This window comes from Ursus americanus, chromosome 6, assembly GCF_024610735.1.
Source record: "Ursus americanus isolate L20-20 chromosome 6, mUrsAme1.1.p, whole genome shotgun sequence".
Classification (NCBI taxonomy): Eukaryota; Metazoa; Chordata; class Mammalia; order Carnivora; family Ursidae; genus Ursus; species Ursus americanus.
In genome coordinates, this window is record NC_142132.1 from 51641445 (window position 1) to 51658137 (window position 16693).

At 38.5% G+C, this 16693-nt stretch overlaps 1 protein-coding gene and 1 pseudogene across 2 annotated transcripts in view; one reads left to right on the top strand and one right to left on the bottom strand.

The window, feature by feature from the left end:
- Window positions 1–16693, top strand: part of USP54 (ubiquitin specific peptidase 54) — a 134167-nt gene that overhangs the window by 32683 nt on the left and 84791 nt on the right. The window lies entirely within an intron of this gene.
- LOC123783083 (small ribosomal subunit protein eS27-like pseudogene) lies at window positions 9422–9710 on the bottom strand (annotated as a pseudogene).

Here is a 16693-nt window from a genome sequence, read left to right on the forward strand (position 1 = left end):
TTTTTTATTATTAACATATAATGTATTATTTGCTTCAGGGGAGCAATGCAGTTTTATCATTAACGAGAATTAGCTCAATTTGCACAAGTTAAGGCCATTGTCCCTCACAAGACTTTCTGCATTTGAGATGCCAACCACAAGTTCAGGAGTCTCCAGGCCATCTGTATTTCTGACCAAATTCAGGAGTTCTGAGCCCCTCAGTTTTGATAATTTGCTAGAACACCTCATAGAACTCAGGAAAGTGCTATACTTACAATTACAGTTTTATTATAGCAAAAGGTTACAAATTTGAACCAGCAAAAGGGAGAGATGCATAGGGCAAGGTATGGGAGGTTCCCAAAAGCAAAGCTTCTGTGTTGTGTCCTCAGGATGTGTCATCCTCCCAGCACATTGATCTGTATTACCAACCAGAGAAGCTCACCAACTCTGTGTTCAGACTTTTTCCTGGGGTTTCATTATTTAGACAGGAGTGATTGAATCATTAGCCATATGATTGAACTCTGTCTTCATCCTCTTTGTATTCCCCAGAGGTCAGGCTAATATCATGTGGTTCAGTGCACCAATCCTTTAACACATGGTTGGTCTTCCTAGCATGGGCAGCCCCCATCTTGAAACTAGGGGCCCAGTGTCAGTCACTTGGTTAGCATAAACCCAGTGTGGCTGGAAGAGCCCACCTTGAATAACACAGGCACTCCTCTATCATTTGGGAAATTCCAAAGGTTTAGAGGCTTACCTCCCAGGAACCAGGCACAAAGACCAGTCAAATTCTTTATTATACAATAGTGTTAAAACCCAATTCAGTTATTACTTCCTCTGGAAAGCCTTTATAGACTTTTCAAGGGCCTTTGTTCACAACTCTTTTACAGTTTTTCTTTTTCCCCTCATTTGTGAACACTTTGAAGTTCCCCTGATTTTAGTCATATTTTATCTCTAATATTAGCACTATATCTGGCTTACAGTAGTAAATAGGCTCAGTAAATATTTAATGATTTAAAATATTTAAGATATAGTTCATGAGATGAGAAGTTCAGTGTAGAATTCTCTTATTAGAGTTTTAAAGATCAAATAGAATCCGTAGTCTCACTTCATTCCTTCTTATTCCATTCATCACCATTTGCTCTCCTTTAATATTTTTATGCCTTTTTTATGTATTTGCGAAAGAAATAACTATTTATTATATATATATCAACAGTATTTAGGTGAGAAAAAAGATGGTGTAGGAGAAGGGGACCTTTTCTCAGCTAGTCCCCTGAATTGACCAGATTATCCTGAACACCCACGAAATCAGCCTGAGACATAGGTAGATACATCTGGATCTCTACAAACAAACATTTCCAGTGCTGGGTATTGAGGTATGAAGCGGGGAGCCGTGAATGCGCACACAGATACCGGAAGATAAACGGAAGGGGGAGGGAACAGCCACGCTCGGGGGCCGGGAAGCAATAGCCACCTGCACTGGGGAGCAGGCTGGACTCTCAGACCAGCACCCGTGAGAAAGCTGACTGAGAGTGTGAGCCCGGGAATGCGCGCGTGACCAGACTGAAAACCGGAGCTCTGGAGCACGCATGAACCACACTGAAACAGGGAGCTGGGGAGTGCGCGCGGGAATCGGGGGCGGCTGGTGGTGTTAGAAGCACAAAAGACAGAGACGTGTGGGCCCTGGGAGCGAGGACTGGGAGAGTGGCTGTGGGGCACACAACCCGGGACGCTGCAGGGTTTTTAGCAGCACTGACAGAAACAGAGTTAAAGTGGCCAGGAGAGCGCAGTGGAGAGCAGACTGCAATCCTTCTGTTCTGAGACAGAGACTAAGATATGGCCACTGCGGCTCTGACTCTCAGAAGAGTCACAGAAAACTGCCAGGGAAAGCTGCCAAAGAACAAAAGCCCAGAAATACCGGTTCACATTGTGCCCATCCCCATCCCCTCCCACAGGGGACAGGGCAACTCTACCCCACCAGGGTTGCCTGAGTATCAGCACGGCAGGCCCCTCCCCCAGAAGGCAGGCTGAAAAATCAAGAAGCCTATGTCCCTAAGGTCCCTATAAAACAAGTGCACATTGCCTGGGTCCTGGTCAGTAATTTGGGCTCTGTATATCCCCGCAAGCTCTCCTCATCAGAATGACAAGGAGGAGGAATCCCCAACAAAGAAAAGAAACAGAGACTGTGGCCTCTGCCACAGAACTAATGGATATGGATATAACCAAATTGTCAGAAATGGAGTTCAGAGTAACAATCATCAAGATGATGTGCAGGCTTGAAAAAAATATTAACAAAAATATTAATGAGTATAGAATCTCTAAGGGCAGAAATGAGAGTGAATCTGGCAGAAATTATAAATGCTATGAATCAAATGCAGTCTAAACGGGATGCTCTGACGGCCAGGGTAAATGAGGTAGAAGAACGAATTAGTGAATTGGAAGATGGGATGGTAGAAAAGAGGGAAAAAAACAGAAACATGGCTCAAAAAAAATCCAATCTCGAGAATGTAGATTACGGGAGATTACTGACTCAATGAAATGTTCCAATATCAGAATCATCGGCATCCCCAAGGGGGTGGAAAAAGAGAGAGATCTAGAAGAGATATTTGAACAAATTGTAGCTGAGAACTTCCCTAATCTGGCAAAGGAAACAAGCATTCGTGTTCTAGAGGCAGAGAGGACCCCTCCCAAGGTCAATGAGAACAGACTAACACCATGTCACATAATAGTGCAATTTGCAAATATTAGATCCAAGGATACAATCTTGAAAGTGGCCAGGGGGAAGACATATTCAGAACACTAAGTGAGAAGAACATGCAGCCAAGGGTCCCTTATCCAGCAAGGCTGTCATTCAGAATTGATGGAGAGACAAGGACCTTCCAAGACTGGCAGAAACTGAAAGAGTATGTGACCACCAAGCCAGCCCTACAGGAAATATTAAGGGGGGGTTCTATAAAATTAAAAAGACCCCAAGAGTGATACAGAACAGACATTTACAATCTACAGAAACAAAGATTTCACAGGCAACATGACATCATTAAAATCATATCTCTCAATAATCACTCTCAATGTGAATGGCCTAAATGCTCCCATAATGCCACAAGGTTGCAGATTGGATAAAAAGACATGACCCATCCATATGCTGTCTACAAGAGACTCATTTTGGACCTAAAGATACATCCAGACTGAAAGTGAAGGGATGGAGAACCATTTTTCATGCCAGTGGACCTCAAAAGAAAGCCGGGGTAACAATTCTCATATCAGACAGATTAGATTTTAAACTAAAGACTGTAGTTAGAGATACAGAAGGACACTATATTATTCTTAAAGGATGTATCCAGTAAGTGGATATGGCAATTAAAAATATCTATGCCCCCAACAGGGGAGGAGCTACATACACAAGCCAACTCTTAACCAGAATAAGGAGACATATAGATAATAATACGTTAATAGTAAGGGACCTCAACACTCTGCTCTCAGCAATAGACAGATCACTTAAGCAGAAAATCAACAAGAAACAAGACCTTTGAATGACATACTGGACCAGATGGACCTCATAGATATATACAGAACACTACACCCTAGAACAACAGAATACTCATTCTTTTCAAATGCACATGGAACTTTCTCCAGAATAGACCATATACTGGGTCACAGTACAGGTCTCAACCGATAGCAAAAGACTGAGATTATTCCCCGCATATTCTTAGACCACAATGGTTTGAAACTGGTACTCAATCACAAGGAAAAATTTGGAAGAAACTCAAACACTTGGAAACGAAGAACCATCCTGCTTAAGAATGATGGGGTAAACCAGGGAATTAAAGATGAGCTTAAGCAATCTATGGAAACCAATGAGAACTAAAACACAACGGTCCAAAACCTATGGGACACTGCAAAGGCAGTCTTAAGGAGAAATACATAGCCATCCAAGCCTCACTCAGAAAAATAGAAAAATCTAAAATGCAGTTTTTATATTCTCACCTCAAGAAGCTGGAGCTGGAACAAAAGAATAGGCCTAACCCATGCATGAGAAGGCAGTTGATCAAGATTAGAGCAGAGATCAATTAATTAGAAACCAGGAGCACAGTAGAGTAGAAGTTGGTTCTTTGAAAGGATAAATAAGATCGATAAGCCACTGCCCAGACTTATTCAGAAGAATAGAGAAAGGACCCAAATTAATAATATTATGAATGAAAGGGGAGAGATCACAACCAACACCAAAGAAATAGGAACTATTATCAACAACTATATGCCAATAAATTAAACAACCTGGAAGAAATGGATGCCTTCCTGGAAACTTATAAACTACCAAGTCTGAAACAGGAAGAAATTGATCATTTAAACAGACCGATTAATTATGAAGAGATTGAAGCAGTGATCAAAAACCTCCCCCAAGGGGCGCTTGGGTGGCACAGTTGTTAAGCATCTGCCTTCGGCTCAGGGCATGATCCCAGCGTTCTGGGATCGAGCCCCACATCAGGCTTCTCAGCTGGGAGCCTGCTTCTTCCTCTCCCACTCGCCCTGCTTGTGTTCCCTCTCTCGCTGGCTGTGTCTCTCAAACAAATAAATAAAATCTTAAAAAAAAAACAAAAACAAACCTCCCCCAAAACGAGTCCAGGGCCTGACGGATTCCCCAGGGAATTCTACCAAACATTCAAAGAAGAAATAATACCTATCCTGAAGCTGTTTCAAAAAATAGAAACAGAAGGAAAACTACCAAACTCATTCTATGAGGCCAGTATTACCTTGATCCCCAAACCAGGCAAATATCCCATCAAAAAGGAGAATTACAGACCGATATCCTTGAAGAATATGGACACCAAAATTCTCAACAAGATCCTAGCTAATAGGATCCAACAGTACATTAAAAGGATTATCCATCACGACCAAGTGGGATTCATCCCTAGGATGCAAGCGTGGTTCAACATTCGCAAATCGATCAGTGTGATAGATCACATCAACAAGAAAAGAGTCAGGAACCGTATGATCCTCTCAAGTGATGCAGAAAAAGCATTTGACAAAATACAACATCCTTTCCTGATTAAAACCCTTCAGAGTGAAGGGATAGAGGGTTTGTTGCTCAATTTTATAAAAACCATTTATGAAAAGCCTACAGTGAATATCATTCTCAATGGGGAAAAGCTGAAAGCCTTTCCCTTAAGATCAGGAAAAGTATAAGGATGCCTACTCTCACCATTATTATTCAACATAGTACTAGAAGTCCTTGCAACAGCAATCAGACAACAAAAAGGAATAAAAGGTATTCAACTTGGCAAGGAAGAAGTCAAACTGTCTCTCTTTGGAGATGACATGATACTTTATATGGAAAACCCAAAAGAGTCCACCCCCAAATTACTAGAACTTATAGAACAATTCAATAATGTGGCGGGTTACAAAATCAATGCTCAGAAATCAGTTGCATTTCTATACACAAACAATGAGACTGAAGAAAGAGAAATTAGAGAATCGATTCCATTTACAATAGCACCAAAAATCATACGTTATCTCGGAATTAACTTAACCAGAGAGGTAAAGGATCTATATTCTAGAAACTAGAGGTCACTGTTGAAGGACATTGAAGAAGACACAAAAAGATGGAAAAACATTCCATGCTCATGGATTGGAAGAATAAACATAGTTAAAATGTCTATGCTACCCAGAGCAATCTACACTTTCAATGCCATAATGATCAAAATACCAATGACATTTTTCAAAGAGCTAGAACAAACAGCCCTTAAATTTGTGTGGAAACAGAAAAGGCCCCGAATCTCAAAGGAACTGTTGAAAAGGAAAAACAAAGCTGGGGGCATCACAATGCCGGATTTCGAGCCGTACTACAAAGCTGTGATCACAAAGACAGCATGGTACTGGCACAAAAACAGACACATAGACCAATGGAACAGAATAGAGAGCCCAGAAATGGACCCTCGGCTCTTTGGGCAACTAATATTTGATAAAGCAGGAAAAAACATCCGGTGGGAAAAAGACAGTCTCTTCAATAAATGGTGCTGGGAAAATTGGACAGCTACATGCAAAAGAATGAAAATTGACCACTATCTCACACCATACACAAAAATAAACTCCAAATGGATGAAAGACCTCAATGTGAGACAGGAATCTATCAAAATTCTAGAGGAGAACATAGGCAACAACCTCTACGACATCGGCCAAAGCAACCTTTTTCATGACACATCCCCAAAGGCAAGAGAAACAAAAGATAAAATGAATTTATGGGACTTCATCAAGATTAAAAGTTTCTGCACAGCCAAGGAAACAGTCAGAAAAACTAAGAGGCAGCCCACGGAATGGGAGAATATATTTGCAAATGACACTACAGATAAAGGACTGGTATCCAAGATCTACAAAGAACTTCTCAAACTCAATACACGAGAAACAAATAAACAAATCAAAAAATGGGCAGAAGATATGAACAGACACTTTTCCAATGAAGACATACAAATGGCTAACAGACACATGAAAAAATGTTCAAAATCATTAGCCATCAAGGAAATTCAAATCAAAACCACACTGAGATACCACCTTACGCCAGTTAGAATGGCAAAAATAGACAAGGCAAGAAACAACAATTGTTGGAGAGGATGTGGAGAAAGGGGATCCCTCCTACATTGTTGGTGGGAATGCAAGTTGGTACAGCCACTCTGGAAAACAGTGTGGAGGTCCCTTAAAAAGTTAAAAATTGAGCTACCCTATGATCCAGCCATTGCACTACTGGGTATTTACCCCAAAGATACAGACGTAGTGAAGAGAAGGGCCATATGCACCCCAATGTTCATAGCAGCAATGTCCACAATAGCTAAATCGTGGAAGAAGCCGAGATGCCCTTCTACAGATGACTGGATTAAGAAGTTGTGGTCCATATATACAATGGAATATTACTCAGCTATCAGAAAGAACGAGTTCTCAACATTTGCTACAACATGTACAGCACTGGAGGAGATAATGCTAAGTGAAATAAGTCAAGCAGAGAAAGACAACTATCATATGATTTCTCTCATCTATGGAACATAAGAACTAGGATGATCAGTAGGGGAAGAAAGGGATAAAGAAAGGGGGGGTAATCAGAAGGGGGAATGAAACATGAGAGACTATGGACTATGAGAAACAAACTGAGGACTTCAGAGGGGAGGGGGGTGGGGGAATGGGATAGACCGGTGATGGGTAGTAAGGAGGGCACGTATTGCATGGTGCACTGGGTGTTATACACAACTAATGAATCATCGAGCCTTACATCGGAAACCGGGGATGTACTGTATGGTGACTAACATAATACAATAAAAAATCATTAAAAAAAAAAAAAATAAATAAATAAAACCACACACACACAAAAAAAAGAAGATATGAACAGACACTTTTCCAATGAAGACATACAAATGGGTAACAGACACATGAAAAAATATTCAAAATCATTAGCCATCAGAGAACTTCAAATCAAAACTACATTGAAATACCACCTTATGCCAGTTAGAATGGCAAAAATGGACAAGGCAGGAAACAACAAATGTTGGAGAGGATGTGGAGAAAGGCGATCCCTCTTACACTGTTGGTGGGAATGCAAGTTAGTACAGCCACTTTGGAAAACACTGTGGAGGTCCCTCAAAAAGTTAAAAATAGAGCTACCCTGTGACCCAGCAATTGCACTACTGGGTATTTACCCCAAACATACAGACATAACATAATAAAAAATTAAAAATAAAGTTAAATAGGCACACACACACACACACACACACACATACACACACACACCAGTATTTAAAGAGTAACCTTTTTTTTCTTTTTTTAATAATAATTTTTTATTATGTTAGTCACCATACAGTATATCCCTAGTTTTTGATGTAAAGTTCCATGATTCATTACTTGCATGTAACACCCAGTGCACCATGCAATGTGTGCCCTCCTTAATACCCATCACCAGCCTATCCCATTCCCCCACCCCCCTCCCCTCTGAAGCCCTCAGTTTGTTTCTCAGAGTCTGTAGTCTCTCTTGGTTCATTCCCCCTTCTGTTTACGCCCCCCCTTTCTTCTTCCCTTTCGTCTCTTACCGATCTTCCTACTTCTTTTGTTCCATAAATGAGTGAAACCATATGATAATTGTCTTTCTCTGCTTGACTTATTTCACTTAGCATTATCTCCTCCAGTCCCGTCCATGTTGCTGCAAATGTTGAGAAATCGTTTTTTTTGATGGCTGAGTAATATTCCATTGTATATATGGACCACATCTTAATCCAGTCATCTGTTGAAGGGCATCTCGGCTCCTTCCACAATTTAGCTATTGTGGACAATGCTGCTATGAACATTGGGGTGCATATGGCCCTTCTAAAGAGTAACCTTTTCTAATGCATTTAAAATATACCAAATTTCTACTTACACAATTTATAGGGACTACATTATCATATAATGTAAGTATTATCATGCTGAATCTCACAGACTCTTTATGTTGTCTTCTTTCGATTTCAAGGATGAGTAAGTTCTAATGTCCTCTAATTTGTCCTGTCTGTGCATAGATACAGAGTACTTAATAAAAATGTAATAATATTCCCTAAATCAGTGTTTGTGTTAGATTAAAAAAAAATATCTCTATCTCTATCTATATCCCAAAATGTGTTTATTGGGATAGTTTTCCACTCATCTTGATTCAGGGTGCTTTTAATTCTTTTTTTAAAAATTTATTTTAATATATTTATTGTTTTAAATAATGACAGTTTAAAATAGTAACACCCACAAAGCCAGTATCATTATTTTAAAAGTTTAGTATAACCAGAACCCTGCTGAGAAGTAAGTTTATGTAATTCACCCAGAGTTTTTAAATTCATTCATCAAATATTAATTAAACATCTAAAATATTCCAGGTACAACATTAAGCCCCGGGTACTCAAAGATTAATACAGCATGATACCTAACCTTAAGAAGCTTACAGCTTTTGGGGCAAGACACAACATTCTTCAGATCACTGAACAATGAATGTATGGTGGTTAAGTTAGAGATTAATGCAATGCTATGGGGTGCTTACCAAGAGTGTGAATCCAGCCTGGAGGCCTTCCTGGAGTGGAGTGATGTAGACCTGTGAAAGTGGGCATACATGCTTTGCAAACTATAAATACTATGCAAATGTAGGCAATTATTATTGATATACATTCTTACTGAAGAGCTCCGCCTATAGGAAAAGACAGTTAAATAGTCTGAAGTGAAAAATGATTACTTATTTTTGCTAAGATTCATACTGCTCTTTCCTTGAACGGAACTGCTGGAATACTACTTAGTGACTAGTGTCAAGGGAATATCCAGAAAAAACAAAAACAGAAAAAAATTATTGGTGCATTTAGCATAGAATTTAACTTTTAAATCATGTGGCCCAGTGCTATACGTTGTAGATACTAAATAATGTATATTCAGTGACAGTCACAAACTTGGTCATTGCTTCCAAATAGTATTAAGACCTTAATTCCATCAGGGTGCTTTTAGTTCTGCTTGCATCTGAAGGAGCATCCTTCTGTAAGCCTTGCTTTTCCTCCTGTACACTGGGGAAGGGCAGTGGAGAAGCCAACACACGAAACTACTGTTTGTGCGTGGCTAACGATGGTACTGATTTTGTAGCATCCTGGATACTTCACATCCATGAAGTAGGAGTTGGGGCTCTGCATCAGGCACTTCTTGTGCTTACTTTTTTCCTACTCTGGGGATGGGTGGAGGAGGTCCTCTCATGAGGAGGTTGTCGCCACTGGAAAGCAAAAAAAAAAAAAAAAAAAAAATTCTAATGTCTTTATAATCTTTATCTAGGCTAGTTTCTATGAGACAGCATTTCACTGGGATGTATTCTTTTAGGAGTAGTAAATACACTAGAAATTATTTGCATGAGATTTACTTTTTTCTCTGTTAACATAATTTTTATTTTTTTTAAAAATTTCTTTTTAAAATATTTATTTATTTATTTATTTATTTATTTATTTATTTATTTATTTATTTATTTATTTGAGAGAGAGTACTAGTGGGATAAGGGGCAGAGGGAGAAGCAGACTCCCCACTGAGCAGGGAGCCCGATTGTGGGGCTCAATCCCAGGACTCTGAGATCATGACCTAAGCCAAAGGTAGACGCTTAACTGTCTGAGCCACCCAGGTGCCCCTGTTACATAATTTTTCATTTGCATGAGATTTTTAAAAATGCACTACTGATTTTTATTAAGTTTCTGTCCTTTTTTCATAAGCTTTAAAACAGATTTTGTTGTTTAGAGCAGTTTTAGATTACCGAAAAATTGAGATGATAGTACAGAGTTCTCTATATAGTTCCTCATCCAGTTTTCATTATTTTTAACATTTTAGAGTATTTATTGCAGTTAATGAATCGATATTGATACATCATTATTAACCATTTCAGATTTCCTCAGCTTTTATGTAATGTCTTTTCTTTGTCCCAGGGTCCCATCCAGAGCACCATGTTAATTTAGTAGTCATGTCTCCTTAGGCTCTTCGTGGCTGTCACAGACTTCCTTGTTTTTGATGACCTTGATGGTTTTGAGGAGTACTAGTCAAGTATTTTTAGGATGCTTCTCTTTTGGAGTTTGTCTGATGTTGTTCTCATAATTAGACTGGGGTTGTGGGTTTTTGAGTGTATTAATGTTAAAAGTAAAACAGTCTTACCAGCAAACAGTTTATTTTACCAGCAAAAATATGTTCATTTGGGAATAACAGAGAATTGCAATTCAGGCTGTGCAAGCTATATGGCAAAGCCATAGGCAAATCTCGCAAACAAAGGAGAGGAACATTATTTTATGGAGAAAGAGGAAGTTGGGAGGGGTTGTTTTGAACAAAAGTCCATTGGAGGAAAGCAAGAGTGTAGGGTGAATTTTCATTGCCTGAGTTGCAGTTAGCAGATTTTTTATACGAGATGTAATATACATTTCCATCTGTTGGGAGCTGTAGTTGATTATTTTTTTCCAGTGATGATTCTTCTGTTGAATTTGTAATTGACAGTTCCTCCTGTAATTGATATAGAGTGGTACAGATCCCCCTTCCAGCCTCCCCTTCTAGCATCCAGAGTCCATTTTAGTGAGGTTTCCCTTTATTAATTTTCACGGGTGGAAGATCACAGAGATACAGTGCTCTTCTTATTACATCGTATCAAGGGTATATATTATCGACATGATTTGTCATTGTTGATAATGACCATAATCACCTGGCTGAGGTTGTCAAGTTTCTCCGCTAAAGTTAGTCTCCCCCTTCCCTTTTTCCGTGCTGTACTTTTTTTTTTTTTTTTTTTTTAAGAGAGAGAGGGAGAGAGAGAATCTTAAGCTGGCTCCACTCCCAGTGCAAAGCCTGACGTGACGCTTGATCTCAGGACCCTGAGATCATGACCTGAGCTGAATCAGGAGTCAGGTGCTTAACTGACTGAGCCACCCAGGTGCCCCTCCATGCTGCAGTTTTTGGAGGGAGGTCTCCACGCACTTAAGGAGTGGGATTTATGGTCCCCATCCTTGCAGGTGGAGTATCTGTATAAATTATTTGGAATTCTCCTGCAAAGGAAGTTTGTTCTTTTCCATTTGTTTATTTAATCATTTCCTTATTATCAGTATGGACTCAAAGATACTTATTTTGTACTTCAGGTTATAATCAGATTTGGCTTTTAGAAGCTCATTCGGTTTGTCTCCTGTGTCCCTTTGAGATACCTCTGTCAATTTAGGATTTTTGTTTTGTTTTTAGCATTTCCTTAGTTTCTGACATTATAAGATGCTCAGGCTCATCTTGTGTATTTCCTGTCCCAGTCCTGGAATCAGCCATTTCTCCAAGAAACCTGGGTTTCTTTTGTTGGAGAGTGGTGTTAGAAACTAAGATCTTGTCTCTAGGTGTGCTTGTTACAACTAGGGTGTCATTGATTCTAAGCATTCTCAGCCGACAGAATAAGTACATATATGTGTATATGCATATATACATATCTATAACTATTTCTAGATGTAACCATCTATATTTTTATTAAGCTAAACACACATTCATATTCTAACTCTAATCCATTACCACATGGATCATTTTAACCTTTTCTTCCTGCTTATCTGTAATCTTCCATTCCAAAAGTGAGAACACTTCTACCATCCACCATTCAGTTACCTAATTGTTCAGGTTCAGTAAATATGTATAGTGGTTTCAGAATTGTTAATCTGAACACCAGTGGGAAACAGCTTTATTAGCTAGAGTACAATACTAATGTGCAGTTCCCTGTGCTTTTAGTCTAACAGACTCCAGTAATTTCCAAAGTTATGTAGGTCAGTACCTTTATCCACTGTCCTCTTCAATGATGTTGTTTCATAGTTTTGTATATTTTTATTATGGCTAATTTTAAGCATGTACAAAAATAAGGAGAAGAGTATAATGAACCACATGTACCCATCACCAGCCTCATGAAAATTATTAAATACATGGTCAGTTGTGTTTTATCTATACTCCCTTGTTACTCCCCCTAGTCAACATGTGATTATTTTGAAGTAAATCCCATGGTTATTTTGAACTAGTCCTACGTATATTATTTCCTCTGTAAATATTCCCAAATGAGACTTACCATAATTTAACCAGTCCCCTATTTTTTTTTTGAAGATTTTATTTATTTATTTGACAGAGAGACAGCAAGAGAGGGAACACAAGCAGGGGTAGTGGGAGGGGGAGAAGCAGGCTTCCCACTGAGCAGGGAGCCCAACGCGGGGCTCGATCCTAAGACCCTGGCATCACGACCCAAGCCAAAGGCAGACGCTTAATGACTGAGCCACCCAGGCGCCCCTAACCAGTCCCTCATTGACAGATAGTTTTTATTTATTATAAGTAGTGTAACTGTAAATGTCCATTTACATTTATCTTTGCAACTGCAGGGTAAATTTCTTTCTTTTTTTTTTTTGAACATGTGGATTTATTTTATTTATTTATTTATTTTTTAATGATTTTTTTATTATATTATGTTAGTCACCATACAGTACATCCCTGGTTTCCGATGTAAGGCTCGATGATTCATTAGTTGTGTATAACACCCAGTGCACCATGCAATACGTGCCCTCCTTACTACCCATCACCAGCCTATCCCATTCCCCCACCCCCCTCCCCTCTGAGGCCCTCAGTTTGTTTCTCATAGTCCACAGTCTCTCATGTTTCATTTCCCCTTCTGATTACCCCCCTTCTTTATCCCTTTCTTCCCCTACCAATCATCCTAGTTCTTATGTTCCATAGATGAGAGAAATCATATGATAGTTGTCTTTCTCTGCTTGACTTATTTCACTTAGCATTATCTCCTCCAGTGCCGTTGCAGGGTAAATTTCTAGAAGTTGAATCGCTGAAACAAAGATATAAGTATTTAAAATTTGAGAAATACTGCCAAATTTATTTTAACACTACCAAGAGTAAATGAGAATTTATCCTTCTCTGTACCCTCACCTACACTGATTTTATCCAACTTTTAAATATTTGGCAATCCGAGATCTGAAAAACGATATGTATCTTTCTTTTGCACTTCTTTAATTATAAATGGATAGGAAATTTTTCTTATCTTTAGTGGTCACCAATTTTTTCTTTCTGTGAACTGTACATTTAAATTCTTTGCTTGTCTAAGAAAAGGAAATAAATTGTCACAAAGGTCCAGTTTCCTTTCCTAAATCATTAATACTGTGCTGTCACATCTCCCCTTTTCCTTATTCCTAGTTCAGATCACCATCTCAGGAGTGGTATTTATGTCCCTTCAATGAAGGTAAATACCTGCCCACTTTTTTTCTTCTGTCCTCTTTTCACCCACCAAAGGTTCTTAGCTCTCTGTTTTTTTGTGAACCCTGGATGCAGTCAGATTGTTTATCAAACAGATGTTTTGTTTTGTTTTTTCTAAGATTTTATTTATTTATTTGACAGAGAGGTAGGGAGATAGCACAAGCACGGGGAGCAGCAAACAGAGGTCAAAGGAGAAGCAGACTCCCTACTGAGCAGAGAGAGCCCAATACAGGGCTCTATCCCAGGACCTTGGGATCATGACCTGAGCTGAAGGCAGACGCTTAACTGCCTGAGCCACCCAGGTGCCCCTCAAACAGATGGTTTTAAGTCAGCTTCTGAGGGAGTACTCTAGGGAAATATGCCCAAGAAGCCACAGGAAGGATTTCTACAGACATGTGGGGGAATGTTTGTAATTGTTTAGCAAAGAGTATGCCCAGTGAATATCACTTCAGCCTGCTTTGTTCATCTGTTCTGTCTTTCCATGTAAACACAAGACATGCACTCTGACTTTTGCTGTTGTGCCTTTTTGATGGCATTTTCAGCCTTATTTTTGTCAGAGTGAATTATCTGTCTCCATCTACTTTGGACATAAGTGTAAGCAATAGTATTATTGTTGGTTTCTTGATTTAGGGAAATGGTGATTTCATTCTGTCCTGAATTAAATGACAATGTCAGAGTGTAAAAATGTACTGACAGACTGATTTTCTTTGCTTATGTATTCTTTAAAAACAACCGTTCAAAATCTCATACACACAGAAGTTGTTTGCCAAGCGTTTGAAGCCATCTAGTTTACCAGGTGGCAGCTGCTGTTGTTTATTGGGACCTAATGTAAACCACAGACATGAAATAAAGAGTGTCCTTGTTTTTAAAAAGAGAAACTGTGATTTCTTGAAAAACAGCTTTATTGAGATGTAATTCACATACCAGACAAGTCACCCACTAAAAGTGTACTATTCAGTAGTTTTTAATATATTCACTGAGTTGAACAACCATTACCACAATCAATTTTAGAATATTTTTATTACCCTCAAAAGAAATGCTATGCCTATTCTGGACATTTCATATAATTAGAATCATGCGATAGGTGGTCTTTTGTGATTGGCTACTTTACTTAGCATGCTTTTGAGGTTCATACATATTATAGCATATATTAGTACTTCATTCTAATGGTTTAATACTATTCCATTGTATGAATATACCACAATTTATTTATCTGTTCGTAAGTTGGTATAAATTTGGATTGTTTCCACTTTTTTGGCTATTAAGAACAATGCTGCTATGCACACTCATGTTTAAGTTTTTGAAGAAATGCGTTTTATTTTCTCTTGGGTATATGGCTAGGGGTAGAATTGCTGGGTCATATTGTAATTCTATGTTTAATCTTTTGAGGATCTGCCGGACTGTTTTCTAAGGTGGCTCTACCATTTTACATTTCCACTGTAAGTGTAGGAGGTTTTAGATTTCTTCATATTATTGCCAGCACTCATTATCTTTTTGATTATAGTCATCCTAGTGAGTGTGAAGAGGTATCTCATTGTGACTTTGATTTTTTTAAAAACATTTATTTATTTGAGAGAGAGAGAGAGAGTGAGAGAGAGCAAGAATGTGAGTCAGGGAAGGGCCAGAAGAAGAGGGAGAGAATCTCAAGTAGACTCCCCACTGTGCACAGAGCCCATCGCAGGACTCGATCTCACCACCCTGATCATAACCGGAGCCGAAACCAAGAGTCAGACACTTAACCGACTGAGTCACCCAGGTGCCTTGTGATTTTGATTTCGATTTTGTTGTTATTTAACTTGTGTTTAAAAACTTACTATTATTAAAAATTATTTTAAAAATACTTTTAAGTATATTTAAAATTATTAATTATCATTACTAAAAATAGTTTACTTTTTAGAGCAGTTTTAGATTTATAGAAAAATTGAGCAGAGTGTAGAAAGAGTTCCCATATGGTTCCCCCCCCCACAGTTTCTCCTATTATTAATTTTTTACATTAGGATAGTACATTTGTTACAATTAATGAAATGATATTGATATGTTGTTTTTAACTGAAGTCCATAGTTTATTCAAATGCCTTCAGTTTTTACCTAATATCTTTTTTCTATTCCATCTTCCTATATAAAATTCCACATTTCAGGGGCGCCTGGGTGGTACATTCGATTAAGCATCAGACTCTTGGTTTTGGCTCAGGTTGTGATCTCAGTGTCATGAGATGGAGCCTTTCATCGGGCTCCACACTTGGAATGGAGTCTGCTTGGGATTCTGTCTCCCTCTGCCCGTCCTGCTCCTGCTCTGTCTCTAAAGTAAATAAATAAATCTTTTAAAAAAATTCCACATTACATTACTTGTCAGTTCTTGCTGGCTTCTCTTAGCTATAATGGTTTTGCATACTTTGATGATCTTTGATGATCTTGATAGTTTTGGGGAGTACTGGTCAAGTATTTTGTAAGATGCCCCTCTGTTGGAATTTGTCTCATAATTTTCTCATAATTGGACTGGGGTTAAGGTTTTTGAGTAGAAGATAACAGAGATACAGTGTCATTCTCATCATATCAAGGGTGTGTTTTATTGATATGATTTATCATTGTTGATACTGAGCTTGATCACCTAGCTAAGGCACTGGTTGTCAGGTTTCTCCAGTGTAAAGTCACTCCTGCCTCTTTCTGTACTCTGTTGTTGAGCAGTTTTTCAAATCTTCTTTGGAGTCGTACCTATTCAGATCCTTTTGTAATTGGGGTTTTAAAAGATGTCCATTTATAATTTGGATTGTTTTTATTATTCTGTTGTAAGAATTCTTTATATAGTCTAGACACAAGTCCCTTATATATAATTTGCAAATATTTATTCCCATTCTTTGGGTTGTCTTATTAATTTTGATGAAGTCAAATTTATCTATTTTTTCTTTTGCTGCTTATGTCATATCTAAGAAGACTTTGCCTAACTCATGGTCATGAAGATATATGCTTAT